The 15,778-nt window shown below is 30.4% G+C and overlaps 1 protein-coding gene across 1 annotated transcript in view; it reads right to left on the reverse strand.

Annotated features, from left to right (window-relative positions):
- Nucleotides 1-15,778, reverse strand: part of CTNNA3 (catenin alpha 3) — a 1,489,877-nt gene that overhangs the window by 216,263 nt on the left and 1,257,836 nt on the right. The window lies entirely within an intron of this gene.

The raw sequence follows: 15,778 nt of genomic DNA on the forward strand, positions 1-15,778 counted from the left end.
ATTTAAAGAGATCAATTTTCCAGGGAAGGAAATATCAAATTTGGGGTGGAATAGGAAACCACACAATTTCTCTTTTTGAATTCTAGCCAAATTCTATATTTTTTTTAAAAATTCCTTTAATGACTTTTTAAAAATGAACTTTAAAATATATTTCTAGTGCTAGACAGTAGGATAAACATGAATTTTGTCTATTGACTACCTAGATACATATTTTAAATATTCCATGATTTACCAAAGATCTAGTCAGAAATAGGCCATTTTCATAAAAAGGTCTTTAAAACATAGATGGATAATTCAAAGTCTACACTTATTCTAAACATCTCGTTCTTCAAATGTACTTGTAAAGAAGGACAAAAATATTTTCCATTATTAATTTATTTTAAAATGTATTAAATTTGACTGTTGACAAAATTTAAATTTAAGGCTAGCATATTTCAATGAAGAAATATTTATGCCTAGCTAACACTTATATGTTTAAGTATGTAACACTAGAGATATTGATGCAAAGATTCTATAATTTTATCTTGTAGCCTTCTTTGCATTTGTACTTGGAATCCTTTTTTTCAGTTTATCTTTTCTACTTATGCATGTAAACACAATAGTAGAAAAAATTAAATATAAATTAGCATCTATTTTGTAAAATAAAATTTAATTTTCAAGACTCCCACTTTGAAGAAGATGACGTAGGCACACTTTTCTCTACGCCTCTTACTAATTACAACTTGCAACTAAAAACCTTGGAATATAGGTTATAGTACACATTCTGAAAGTTAGAAAGAAAAAGTAGAATGATTGCTCTAGTATGGAACAAAGGACTAGTATCTAGAATACATAAAGAACTGTAAGAATCCACCATTGAAAACAAACACTCCAATTAGAAACTGAGTAAAAGACATAAGCAGAAATTTTACTAGGTAATATACGAATGACAAATAAGCACATAAAAATTTTTGCCATCATCAGCTATTAGGGAATTGCAGAGTAAAACTATAATGAAATATCACCACATACCTGCGGGAATTACTAAAATAAATAAAAATAACAAATGCTGGTGATGATGCGGAGAAACCGTATCACTCATACATTGCTAATAGGAATTTAAAATGGTATAGCCACTCTGAAAAACAGTTGGACACTGTCTTTAAAAAAACTAAACATATCACTACTAATAACCCAGCAATTGCACTCCTTGGAATTTATCCCAAGAAATGTAAAGTTATATTCATACAAAAACTTGTACATGAAAGTTTATAGTAGCTAATTCATAACCGCTCCAAACTGGAAACTCCCAGACCTACTTTAATGAGTGAATGGTTAAACAAACTGTGTTATATCCTTATCATGAACTCCCACTTAGCAATAAAAAGGATTGAGCCACTCATGTATATGAGAACCTGGATGAATCCCCAGAAAATTATGCTGAGTGAAAAAAAGCCAATCCCAATAGGTTATATACTATATAATTCCATTTATAACATTCTTCGAATGGCAAAATTTAGAAATAGAGGAATAGATTAGTGTTTGTCACTGATTAAGAAGGAGATGGGAATGGGAGGGAAGTAGGTATGGTTATAAAAAGGTAACGGGAGAAATTTTTGTGATGATGGCTTTGTTCTTTATTTTGACTGTATCAATGTTAACATTCTGGTTATCATATTGTACTCTGTTTTGTAAGATGTCATCACCGGATGAAAACGATAAAGGACACCTGAGATCTTACCATATTATTTCTTATAAAAGCATGTGAATCTACCGTTTTAAATAAATTGTTCAATCTAAAATTAAATAAATAACAAAATTACAAGCTCTGAGAAGATATTCACAACATTGGTCACAAAGGGGATCTCTAGGTTTGGGACTTTTTTTTTCTATTTTTAATTTGTATTTTTGTTTTTCTACAGTGAATTTACATTGTTTTGGTAATAAGGAAGAGGAAATACAACACTCCCATAATCAAAATATTTACATATAAGCACATCCCTGTGTTCATATCATTATAAGGTTCTTAGTATGAAAGGAGACTTAAATTGTCTTCTATTATTGCAAACATAACCTATGGTCAGGGTATTTTACGATGAGAGTACAAACTTCTAATTTGAATAAAGACAATGAGTTGAATAGTAGAACTGTTGGCCTAACATTTTCTTTTTCTACCCTCTGTGCTATTAAATTTTACCAAAAAATAAATTTTCTTTCAGAACTTAAAAGCCCTACTTCTGAATCTCAGATATTCTGACCTAATAGCTGTATATTGTGGTTTTTTGTTGCCAGTTAAATAAAGTGACACTAGGAATCATCTCCTATCACTTCTGCTTGGCTGGAAGGGTGTCTGTACACATGTACATGCACTAGCTTCTAATTTCTGCAAAAGATTTCTATTCTTTAGAAAATCGCTGGCCTATTTTCAACAACTGAAAATGAAAATATCAGAAATCAAGAGGCTATTTAGAATGATGGTGATGGAAGGTTTCAATGAACACAAAAGGTTAACTAGGAGGAAGCTAGATACAGATAATTCTGTTCCAGAATCCCAAGGGCAAGAGAAAAATCAAGAAGTTAGAGGTCAGGATCACTGAGGAGGGAACGGTTTTGTAGCTCTAATTGATTCTGCAGTCTCCTAGAGGGAACCAATAGTTATCTTAGAATCATCTCAAGTATAATTAAATTCTGCCGCCCTCAAGCAAAATTCTTCAAAATTATCTCCTTGTAGTCTTCTAAAGAAATAACTTTTGCTATATGCCCAAGGAAACCCATGTTTTCATCTGCAATATGGCAGTGCTTAATCAGTCTTAATTTAAAAGATTATGTGAGAAGAAAAATGTTTGTAAACTATTAAAATTTTACATAAGTATAAACCAGTTATCATACCCGCCTCCCCTCCCCTTCCACCCTACCCCCCCCCCAAAAAAAAACGATAGAGAAAGTTTAGGCTGAGAAGCTAAGCTAGGCTTGAAATAAAACATCTGCTCTGTGTGATTCAAGTTGTTTGGGGAATTTGTGTCTAACTTCTGGTTAGTGTTAGCTCTGCCATCTAGTGGCCACTTAAATAAACACAGGCTGTCATAAATTAAAGATCATGAAGATCCAAATAGACCATTTCCAGTCCAACTGTAAATGCTAAAAAATTTGTTGGCAGGAAACTTTTTATTCAGGGTTTTAAATAAAGATAAGTATGCTGACTTAAAACACTGTGAATACAAAATCAAATTAAAAGCAATTTTTTTTACATTTATACTGAATTCAAAATAAGAAATTTATATTCATTGTCTATAATATTGTAATAACTGTGTATGGTGCCAGGTGGGTACTAGAGTTATCAGAGGAATCATTTCATAAATTATTTAAATGTCTAGCCACTATGCTATAAACCTGAAGCTAATATAGTACTGAATATCAACTAAAACTAAAAAATTAAAATTAAAAAAAGAAATTTATGTTCATAAATTTCACTGAGTTTAAAAGAAAGTAACCATTGCATTAACTTAATTACCTTTCATCTAATTATCTTTCATTTGAATCACATTTATCTTTTCTACTTAATTTAAACAATGAAATAAAAATTTCATCAGTACTTGGATTTGTGCCATCTGCCAATTTGCTGAAGAATAGTTATTAAATAAAACATAAACAGTTTTAGAAGTTGAACTCTAAAATGTGCAAATATGATATTCTTCACTTTTAAGTGATACAAGAACGCTTTAAATTTTTAAAAATCAATATTGTTTTGATATATTTGTTAATGGAAGTGACAGGTGATACAGGCACTCCATGTTCATTCTCCTGGCATAATTTTAAGAGCTGTTTATCCAATACTGTACACTCCCACCCCCATTTTTTTCCAGAGTACTCATCTGATGGCTTATATCTCTAAAAGTCCCAATATTTTAAAAAGGCTCATTTTATGGTTGAACATGACATTTGACAAGTGTCTAAGAAGTATACTGAATACCCTCTGAGAAGTATTTACAAGCTAAATTCATCAGACAAATGTGCAATATTCACGATTCAATGTTACAATAGTTATCTTTATTTGTTTTCTTGGCTGTGAAGCCTACACAAATTACATTCCTTTTACATTCTAATCAGTTATAGTAAAGCCATTCAAATAAATAATATAAAAAAATCTAATAACCATTAGTGATGTTTAATTTCCTCTTAAAATAATTATTGCTTGAGATAATGATTTTGCATCCCATTGTTCAAACTATAAATACAGGTAATGTTGTAATTGTTAATATTGTGTAAAAATGTCCTCTGACAACTCACAATCTCAAATCCCACGTTGATGACATCCTACCTAACAAGTATCTGTAAAATACAGACAAAATAATTAAATAATTTCCCCAAATTGCTTATTCTTTAATTTTTAGGGGTCTACATTTATTTTTAATTCATAAATATAACCTTTTGAAGTATGTATGGGAGCTTCAAAGTAACAAATAAGCTCCATTTTAAGGCATGAATGAATGTTTATATAGCGTTAGTGGATAGACTTATTTCTAAGTAGGAATATCTCATGTGATTCCCGAGACTGATTCTGCCAAGATTCACTCTTTTTAGAATAGAGCACCCCAATGTGTGGACTTTTTTTCTCCACTCAATCTGTGTATTTTCTAACAACATGGCCAAACTCCTAGGATTTTATGCACCACCCCCCCCCAAAAAAAAGAAAAGAAAAGAAAGAAAAGATGATTTAACAAAAAGAATATTTGCAGAGTTCTAAATGAAATCAAAATGTCCATGCTTACAGTATAGCAAAGTGAGTCGCAAAATTAAAACCACAGTCTCTAATAATCAAAAGTCTTTCACTTATTACTTTACTATATGTCAGAGAGGTATCCTGGGTTAAGTTCATGAAGGGGGATATAACATTAAATGTGTATTTTTAAAAACTACAGTGTGACAAAATGAGCTCTTACTAGGAAGTCGGGCTCCAGAAACCACCTTAGAAGGGTCCTCACTACCGCTGCTGGCTTTTACAGCAATTTCATCAGGTGAAAAAATCCATCAAGAAAGGGGATTTATTTTTCAAAAGATAAGATAGATACCATACCTCAAGAGAACAAAACACTTAGAGGTGAGAGAAAAAACCCACAAATCTCTAGACAGTCCATAGCCTAGCACAGGATTTGGACATTCCAATCCAAGGGCCAAATGCAGCCCTCCGTTTGTTTTTGTAAAGTGTTTTACTTGTCATGCCCATTTGTTTACAGAGCATGTATAACTTCTTTCCCACTACAACAATAGAGCTGAATAGTTGCCAGAGTACCTATAATCCCTCAAAGTTTAAAATATTTTCTATCTGGGTTTTTACAGAAAAACTTTGTCAACCCCTGACCAGATAACATTTGCATTTATCATTCCCCAGATATGCTCTATACTTTTCTTTTCTTTTTCTTTTTTCTTTTTCTTTTTTTTGGCCCACTGTTCTCATCATATGAAATGCTCATTTCTCTTTCCCAGTCCAACAAAATTCAACCAATCTTACAATCAAATTTACTGATGTTGCTCAAAATAAGTTTAGTTTATTAATTTTAACTTTTTAACTTATATTCTCTTATGTGAATAAATTACAATTAATCCATTTGCTGCCATTGAGTTGGGTCTAACACTCTGATTTTGCTTAGTAGTGCTTCAATGAATCTTTTTGTAATACATCTCCTGATTTATAAGTGCAGCAGTTTCTCTATAGTATACATCTAGAGGTTCATTTATTTTCCAGCACAATTGGAAAATACTTGATATTGGGTTTTTTTTTTGTTTTTTTTGTTTTGTTTTGTTTTGTTTTTTCTTTTGGATAGGTAGTAAATGAATCTTTGGTGGTGTTAGTTTGTATTTTTGTGATTACAAATGGCACCGGGTATCATTTTCTATCTTTAATGACTATTAATGTTTAATCTTCTATAAAAAGTCTATTTAAATTTTTAGCTTCTTTTTCTTAGTTTGTTTGTCATTTTGTGCCATTAAATTGAAGGTGTTTTTAGCTATGTTTAGATAATACTTCTTTGTCAATTATATATTGTAAATGTCTTATTCATTTTATGGCTCACCTTCACTCTAGACATGAAAGCTTTTATAAAAGAAATTCTTAGTTCTAATGTAGCTGAACTCATCTATATATTTTTTCCATATGGTCTGTAATATTATATCTTATTTATTAAAACCATCCCTACCTTAAGAATTGTTAAATAATCTGGAATTTATTTTCTTTTATAAGATAGGAAGATAATTCTCTTTTTATGTAAATAACTAGTTTTCTAGGATCATATATTGAGAAGTCTTTCTCCATTATTTTGCAAGGCTAACTCGATATTACAAATCAAGTTTCTGTGTAAAGGTCTCTTATTATTTTAGATTGTTCTTATTGGAACAATGTAATGGATTCTTAAGCTTTTAATTCTGTCGATATCTCTTTTTTATATTTTGAGTCAATGTTATATCACCATTAAAATATAAAATTGTTATATCTTTCTGTTAAACCAAACCTCTTATAACTAGCCTTATTGGGAGATCGCTGTAAATTATATAAATATCTAACCACTATGCTGAAACTAATATAAATTAGTTTCAGTATATCTGAAACTAATATAAAATAATATTGAATGTCAATTATAACTGAAATATTTTTAAAAATTAAAAAATCAAAACTCTTATTATGTATTGACTCTCTTTATTCATACTCATTATTCCCACTAACGTATTTTGCTTTAAAGCTTTATTTTCTTTAATATCACTACATGAGTATTGCTATAGTGTTCACTAGATATATCTTTATTTATCTATTAACTTTCAATCTTTGTATGTAGAGAATTCTTATGTGCAAAATGACACTGCTTATCCATGAACAGGACTGTTGTTGAATACATATTTGAAGACCAGTTTTGTATGACCTTTCTATAAACTTTCTGAGTGTAATAATTACCTGCTACCCCATACAACTCTGCATAGTATTCATCAAAGATAAAACTTTGTCAGATACAATACTGAGGAGCTCTCTCAGGCTTCCCATTTAATGATCTAAAGCGGTATAATTATTAATTCAGAAGCAATTTACCAATTAATGAGTTTTTTACTTTAGCAATAATAATTTGGGTAAAAATAGAAAATGCATCACTTTTAATAATACATTTAGTAGACATACTGGTAAGATGGCAGATGCCATAGAAACAAAAATAATATAGAACAATTTAAATAATATAGACATCAGTCAGCAGACTGATGACTATACAGATATAACTGTACCCACTTAATATTAATAGTTAGAACACTTGAAAACAAATGCTTAAATAAATATTATTTGTTCTACAAATAAATAACAAAAAAGGGAATGAGCTCTTAAAATGATAAATGAATTCATGAAATCAACCCATTTCCAAAATGCATTGCACATAAATTATAATATTGATATTATACCTTAAGTAGCAGAAAAGTGTAAATTTTTACATCAGAAATTTGTTGAAAAATCCTAAGATTTCAGTTATATATTTTTATTCACAGAGAAGCTGGCTCACACATGCAAAATTTGCCTATAAATCTAAAATTTAACTAAAATAATATCACATTAATGAATTGAATAAAATCCAAAGTCCTAGAGTCTGCATGTCTTCATTTTTAAGAAAAGAACTGAAATCAAGTACTTCACTCTTTTGTTTAATAGAGAAAAAATATTTTGCCTGAAGTTTATGAGCGAAACAATGGAAAAAAATTAAAAACTTAGTCATATTTTTCAGATTGTTTAAAAGATAGCTTTGTATTTTTTTAAAAAATGCCTTATTTAACTGTTATTAGAACCTGGATAAAGAATAAGGGGGATGTGAACATGTGTTTTTTTGTGTGTGTGCATACTTATATACATATGTATACATATGCACATATATACATATCTATATCACATATATACACATATAAACACATATATGTATACTCAAACACACACACAAGACATGTGTGTGTATGTTTGTGTTGCAAAGCCTATGAATTTAAAGCAAAAATTCAACTTTAGAAAAATTCACTAGTAATGTCTAAATGGCGTTATAATTTTAAAGAAAAATTTTAAATGTGCATGCACATATCTATGTATGCTTAAGGAAAATCATTGTTATCAAATATATAATGTGAATAAGTACAATCAAATTAAATTAAATGCATTTGCATAATATGAACATATAATTTTACAATTTAAAAAATTCTCACATTTTGAAATATAATTTAAAGAAATAAAAGTATCTGAATTCAGTTTTTGTTAAGAATGTGGTTTCCTTCAGTCAAGAAGAAACATTTGAGGGATTTTCTATCAACTACTCGTACAAATAAACATCATCAATGGAGACTATAAATAATTTGGTGTGGCTGATATCATCAGGAATGGTGGTGTAAAAAGCTCCAAAAATCCTGTTTCATAAAAACAAGAACACTGGTAAAATTGTCAAAATCAACTTTTTTTGAACTCTTGAGATTAAGCAAAAGCTTCAGGTAGTATTTATTTAAGAAAAATGGCTTAATCTTGGTAAAAACAGGAAGGTTTGTAATTATTTTAACTTGCCTTAATATCATTCTCCTCTCTCTAAACCTGTGTTTTCCTCAAAAACCAATAACCTGATAATCACAGTAAAAACTAGAAGTGTAATCATGTCTGGAGCGGGTAGAATAAATTCAGAGCAACTCCAAAGCCCATTTCTCAGATAACTGTCATTATTTGATCTGTCTGGAAATTCTGTGGGAAACTAAATGCGTAAAACATCTCTTTATTTGACATGTCTCAGAACTTTCCCAGGGTGAACAGTCTTATCCCTGTGAGCACTTGTCAAAAACAATCAGCAGCTACTGTTAAAATGATCATGCATGAAAGGAATACTGATGAAATACAGAAGAAAATAATTGCTTTTAAAAAGTCATTAAAGAAATAATAGCAGCTCCTCAAACAACAAACAGCAACAACAAGCCATAGAGAAAAGAGAGGAAAGTCAGATTTCCAGATTCACCACAGCATATTATTTAAAATGTTAATTTTACATTTAAAATCATGAGACATACAAAGAAAGAAACAGGACAATACCCTAAAGAAAAAAAAGGCAGTCAGTAGAATCTGTAGCTAAATAAGCCCATGTGTTGAAGTTACTATATAAATATTTTAAATGAAAAACTTCAAATATATTCAAAGAAATAAAATATGGGAATAATATATAACCAAATAAAAATTAAGAGAAAGAAATTATTAAGAGAATTAATGAAATAAAAATTTTGGAGTTGAAAAGTACTAACACTAAAAGATTCACTAGAGGGCTTCAATAGCAGATTTAAATAAACAAGAAAAAAAATGAGCAAACTTGAAGATAAGTTCATTAAGATTATCTTGTCTGAAGAACAGAAATTCAAAAAAAAAATAAAGAAAAAATAGAGCTCGAGAAACCTATAAGATATCATTAACTGTAACAACATATTTATATGTTACTCTCCACAAAAAGAGGACAGAAAAGGGTAGAAAGAATATTTTAAAAAGTATTGGCCCAAAACTTCTCAAATTTATCTCTAAACAGGATAAATTCAAAGAGATACAAACCAAGATATAACAAACTGTCTGAAGCCAAGACAACGAAGGAATCTGGAAATCAGCAAAAGAGAAAGGACTCGTCACATAGAAGGAATTCTCAATAAATTTAACAGCCAGTTTGTCATCATAAACCATGGAAGGCCAGAAGACAGTGGCATGACATAGACAAAGTGTGTGTGCATGGGGGTAAGGGGGCTGAAAAAAAAGAATTCTATACCTAACAAAAATATCCTACAAAAAGAAGAAGACATTAAGATATTATCAAACCATTTGTATCTTTGAATCTAAAAGATACAAACAGAAAGAATGTAAATAACACGCTATGCAAATAATAACCAAAAGTGAGCTGGAGTGGCTATACTAATACCAGACAAAATAGACAAACTTTAACCAAAAAATTTGCTACAGACAAACAATGATACTTCATAATTGTAAGAGTCATTTCAGCAAGAAGATACATCTATAAATGTGTTTGCTTATGGTCCACTTAAAAATACCCCACCTGGCTGCTAAAGGCAGGTGGGGTATTTTTACTCTCATTTTGAACAACTACTGAAAATCTCTGCCACCCACAAGTGAGCTCCTTTCTCCTCACTGGCAAATGACCATGCTGCCTCTTTCACAGTGAAAACCAAGGCTATTGTCCAGGCACAGTTTCTGTTTGCAATATACATTTAAAAAGCAATCCCCTAACCCATACCTCCCCCCCGTCCCCCAAAAATACCCCATCCAAAGATATCTATGCCTAACCTATGTAACCAGCAAATGTTACCTTATATAGCAAAAGAAATGATTTTGCAGATGTGATTAATTTTTTAATCTTGAATAAGTTTATCCTGGGTGATATGATGGGCTGTGAATAAAATTACATGTATCCTTATAAGAAAGAGGCAGAGGAAGACTTGACACACATAGAGGATACAGAAATGAGAAAATGGACCAAACAGATTTGAAGATATTTGCCTTAAAGATTGAAACAACATGCTTACAAACCAAGGAATGACAGAAGTGGACAAAAACTAGAAAAGGCAAAAAATTAAATCTCCCCTAGAACTCCTGCAAAGAGTGCAGCCCTATTGGAACTTTGTTTTGGGCCAATGAAACTATGTCAGATTTTTGGCCTCTATACTGCAAAAGATTATTTCTGTTGTATTAAGGCATTGAGTCTCCGGTAATTTGTTACAGTAACCCCAGGAAACTAATATAATACTCCTATGAACAGTGCCAAAAAATATTAAATGAAACTAAAAAAATCAAAAGAAGAAATGGACGATATAGTTGGGGAATTCATAACCTCACTTTTGCAAATAGATACAACTAGACAAAAAGATCAACATGGAAGGAGAAGATATGAATACAACTATAAACAACTTAGAACTAACAGATATCTATAGATCACTCTAGGCAACAAGAGTAGAATATACATCCCAAGTGCATATAGATCGTTCTCCAGAATAGACCATATGTTAGGCAATAAAACAATCTCAATATATACTTAAAGAATAGAAATCACAGCAAGTTCCCTGACTACAGCATAATGAAGTTAGAAAAAAATACAAGAGGAAAATTTGGGAAAGGCACAAATACTGGAAATTAAACAACATCCTTCTAAATAGCCAATGAATCAAAGAAGAAATTAAAAGAGAAATTATAAAATACAGTTAGGTCAATAAAAATGAAAACATAACATGTAATAACTTGCATGATGCAGCTAAAGCAATACTTACAGAGAAATGTATAGCTGCAGAAGCCTGTATTACAAATAGAATGATCTGAAATCAATAACCGAATCTTTCATCTTAAGAAATTAGAAAAGAGGTCAAACTAAATTCAAAGAAAGGAAAAGATAATAATGATTAGAGTTGACAAATAAAAGGGTAGAAAAACAATAGAGGAAATTAATAAAACAAAAAGTTGGTTCTTTGAAAATATCAACAAAATAGATATTTAAGCAGATTGATAATGAAAAAAAGACAGAAAACTCAATATACTCAAATAAGGAAGAAAAATGGAATGTCACTTATTTCTACAGAATCTTTTTATTACAGAAATAAAAATAATTATTAGATAATACTATAAATAATTTTATGCCAAAAATTATTTAAAAATTAGATAAAATAGACAAATGGCTAGAAAGGCAAAAAATACCAAACTAACTCAAGAAGAAATAAGAAATCTGAATGTAACTTTAAAAAGTAGAAATTGAGTGTAATTAAAATTCTTCCCACAAAGAAATCCCTATGGCTAAAAGAATTCATAGGTATATTCTATCAAATGTTTGGAGAATAATTCTTCATAAATTATTTCAAAAAATAAAAGAGAGGGAAACACTTTCCATCTTGTTCTATAAGGCTAGTATTATATAATATACATATTTGCTAAATTCAGTTTACTAGTATATATATATATATATCATGACCAAGTAGGATTTATTCCAAGAATGCAAGGCTGGTTAAATATCAACCAACATAATATACTATATTAATGAATAAAGTGAGCACACATATAGGCACACACACACATACATGGTCATCTTAATAGATGCAGAAAAAGCATTTGACAAAATTGAAGACCATTTCATGATTAAAACACTCAAAAAATGACAGTATTAAACTCCCACAACCTGATAAAGGACATCTATGAAAAACCCATAGCTAGCATCATACTTAGTTTAAAGTCTCAAATATTTCCCTAAGATCCTGGAATAAGACAAGAATATTCACTCTCACCAATTCTGTTCAACATTGTCCTGGAGTTTGTAGCCAGAGCCATGTAGGAAAGAAAAAAAGTTTCTAGATTGCAAAGAAAGAAATAAAATTATCTCTTTGCACATGTCATAATTTTGAGTATATAAAATCCTAAGGAATACACACACACAATTAGAGTTAATAAACAGTACTACAAGTTTTCAGAATACAAATCAATATATATTACCAATTTTATTTCTACACATTAACAATGAACAGTCTGAAATGAAATTAGACAGCAATTCCATTTATAATACCAAAAAGAATAAAATGCTTATGAATAAATTTAACAAAATAACTACAAGACTTTTACACCAGAAACTACAAAACAATGAAAGAGATTAAAGAATTAAATAAATGGAAAAATCCCATAGTCATAAATCGAAAGGCTTAACATTGTTAAGATGGTAATACTGCCATTGTTACAGAGTGAATGCAATTCTTATCGATATTGCAGCTGCCATTTTTTTTGCTGACCTTAACAAGTTTATCTTAAAATTCAGACAAAAATGCAGCAGACCCAGAACTGCCAAACAGTCTTGAAAAAGAACAAAGTTGGAGGACTTACAACTCATGATGTCAAAGCTTACTATGGAACCAGTAACAAACATTGTGGTATGGGCAGAGAAATAGATGTGTGTGTGTGTGTGTGTGTGTGTGTGTGTGTGTGTGTGTGTGTGTGTGTGTGACTAACTCTAGAATATTTTCATTGATCACAAAAAGAAATTCTATATACATTATTAGTTATTCTCCCATTTTACCATCCCCTTCATCTCTAGCAACTCCTAATCTACTTTCTGCCTCTATGAATTTGTCTATTCTGTACATTTCATGTAAATGGAATCATACAATAAATGGTCTTTTGCAGCAGACTTCTTCTATTTAGCAGATTGTTTTGAAGGTTCTTTCACTTAGTAGCATATATCAATATCCATTCCTTTTTTATAGCTCAATAATATTCCATTGTATACATACATTACCTTTGGTTAATTCATGCATCAACTCATAGATATTTGGGATGCTTCAACCTTTTAGTTATCATGAATAAGGTTGCTATCAAAACATCTGTACAAATTTTTGTGTAGATTTGTTCTCGATTCTCTTGAGTACATACCCAGGAGAGAAATTGCTTATCATATGGTAATTCTATATGTAATTTTTTTGAGGATTTGCCAAACTTTTTTATACTGCTACACTATTTTATATTACCACCAAGGATATATGGGGCTTCTAATTTTTTTCACATTTTCATCAAAACTTATTATTGTTTATTGCTTTGATTATAGACATCCTAGTAGTTGTGAAGTGTTATCTCATTGTGGTTTTGTTGTGCATTTCTCTAATGACTAATGATGTAGAGCATTTTTTATGTGTTTATTGGTCTTTTCTATACTTTTAAGAGAAATGTTTATTTTAATTCTCTGCCTATTTTTAAAATTATGTTATTCATACTTTATTATTGAGTTGTATTTCTTTATATATTCTAAATATGTAACATTAAATCTATGTTTCACATATATTTTTTACCATATACTCTAGGTTTTCTTTTCATTTCATTGATAGTATCCTTTGAAGCACAATTTTTTTTTAATTTTGATGAAATCTAATGTACATATATTTTTCTCTCATTACTTTTGCTTTTAGTGTCATTTCTAAGAAACCATGGCTGAATTAAAGATTGTGAGATTTACACCTCTCTTACTTCAAAGAGTTATTATTTTAGCTATTAAGTCTTTACTACATTTTAAATTAATTTTTGTATATTATATGAGGAAGGAATCCAATTTTAGTCATTTGCATGTGGATATCAGCTTTTCCAAGTAAAGTTTTTCGAAAAGACTATTCTTTCCTCATTGAATTGTGTTGGCACATTTGTTCAAAATCAATTGACTATAAATTTAAAAGCTTATTTCTGAACTCTCAATTCTATTCCACTGAGAGAAATAATAAAAAAAATTAATTGTACTCTTTAAAAGGTTTAATTCTTAAGGATTGCTATATCAATTTTAGAAGTTAAAAAAATATTTTGATGTGATCATTAAAGTCTTGATCATAGACACCTTTAGACATTTGAATATAAATTATCATGAAAACAATTGAGAAGTTTCTCATTTAAATATTCATAAATATTTGTTCTGTATAAACTCAATATTTAACATATTTTCTAGTGCCTTGTATTTTATTTTTTCTTATTACAATTATATAATATTAACAAGAATTGGAAAAGCATTACATGGCCTGTGGACCAAATGTGGCAACATATTGCAACATAGCAATGCCCATATTAGCAAATGACTTTTTTTTCAGTACAATAAGGGTTGAGCAGCTACGACAGAGAGTATACCTCAAAAAGTCTAAACTCTTTAGTCTCTAGTTCTTTACAACAAATTTGGCAATGATTCCCCGTACCAACAAACACATCTAGTATCCAGATCTTGGTTTGAAATAACATTCTCCAGTAAAGGGAATCAGGGCTTCTCAGTAAAAAGGGTGCTTCTGGGAATGTGGTAGAAAGATACAAAATTACCCTGGAGCCTCTTCTACTGGAGAAATGTATGGATGTACTAGAGAGAGAGAGAAAGAGAGAGGGAGGGAGGGAGAAAGGGAGGGAGGGAGAAGATAGATGATGATAGATTAGATAGTTAGATAGATGATGCTAGAAAGATAGATAGATAAATGATAGATAGATAGATAGATAGATAGATAGATAGATAGATAGATAGATAGATAGATAGATTGACAGACAGACAGACATACTTACATAGAGAGAGAGAGAGAAAGATGATAGGTCACACACACAAACATAAAATGATGGAAGTACATCAAAGGGACACAGTAGCAAAATGAAAGAGCTCTATATCGTCAAAAATGAAACAATCTGAACAATAAAATAAGTAACATAGTATTGCATTGTAACCTAAAGGATATTCATAAAATCCATGATTCTATGCTAATATCAATAAATTAAGAGGGGAAGGAAAGATCAATTTTCCATGCAGAAGAATTACAAATAATTTAAGTATACTCAGTCCTCAAGGAGATGAAACAATGCAGTGTTTCTCCGAGACAGGGAAGTATACTTATAGCCTCGAACAGACAGAACGGCAAAAGTTCATAATAGAATGTGGGTTAGGTGATTGTACCAAAGACGATCTTATTCTAGCTAGCAATTGTATGCTCTTGTATAAAAACAGCTTGCAAAAATAAAACTGCACCACTACTCCATCATCAGTGGATAGTGGTCCTCCTGATCCTACTTTTGTCTTTCTCTTTTTTTTCGGCATCTCCCACTATTCCCACTCAGATATCAAGCAGGCTGCGCTGGATGCAGCAGCTGTTTGGGTGATTTTTTTTTTCTTTTTTTTTTAGGCGAGGCAACACTTGGTTGACCTCACAAATTGCAAGGACCTTGTCAGCTTACAATCCCTTATTTTTTTTTTTTAATTTTTTTATGCCTACAGAACCTGGTCTTCCTAGGTGG

The sequence above is a fragment of the Pteropus vampyrus genome, unplaced genomic scaffold (assembly GCF_000151845.1).
Source record: "Pteropus vampyrus isolate Shadow unplaced genomic scaffold, Pvam_2.0 Scaffold249, whole genome shotgun sequence".
In the NCBI taxonomy this organism is placed as follows: domain Eukaryota; kingdom Metazoa; phylum Chordata; class Mammalia; order Chiroptera; family Pteropodidae; genus Pteropus; species Pteropus vampyrus.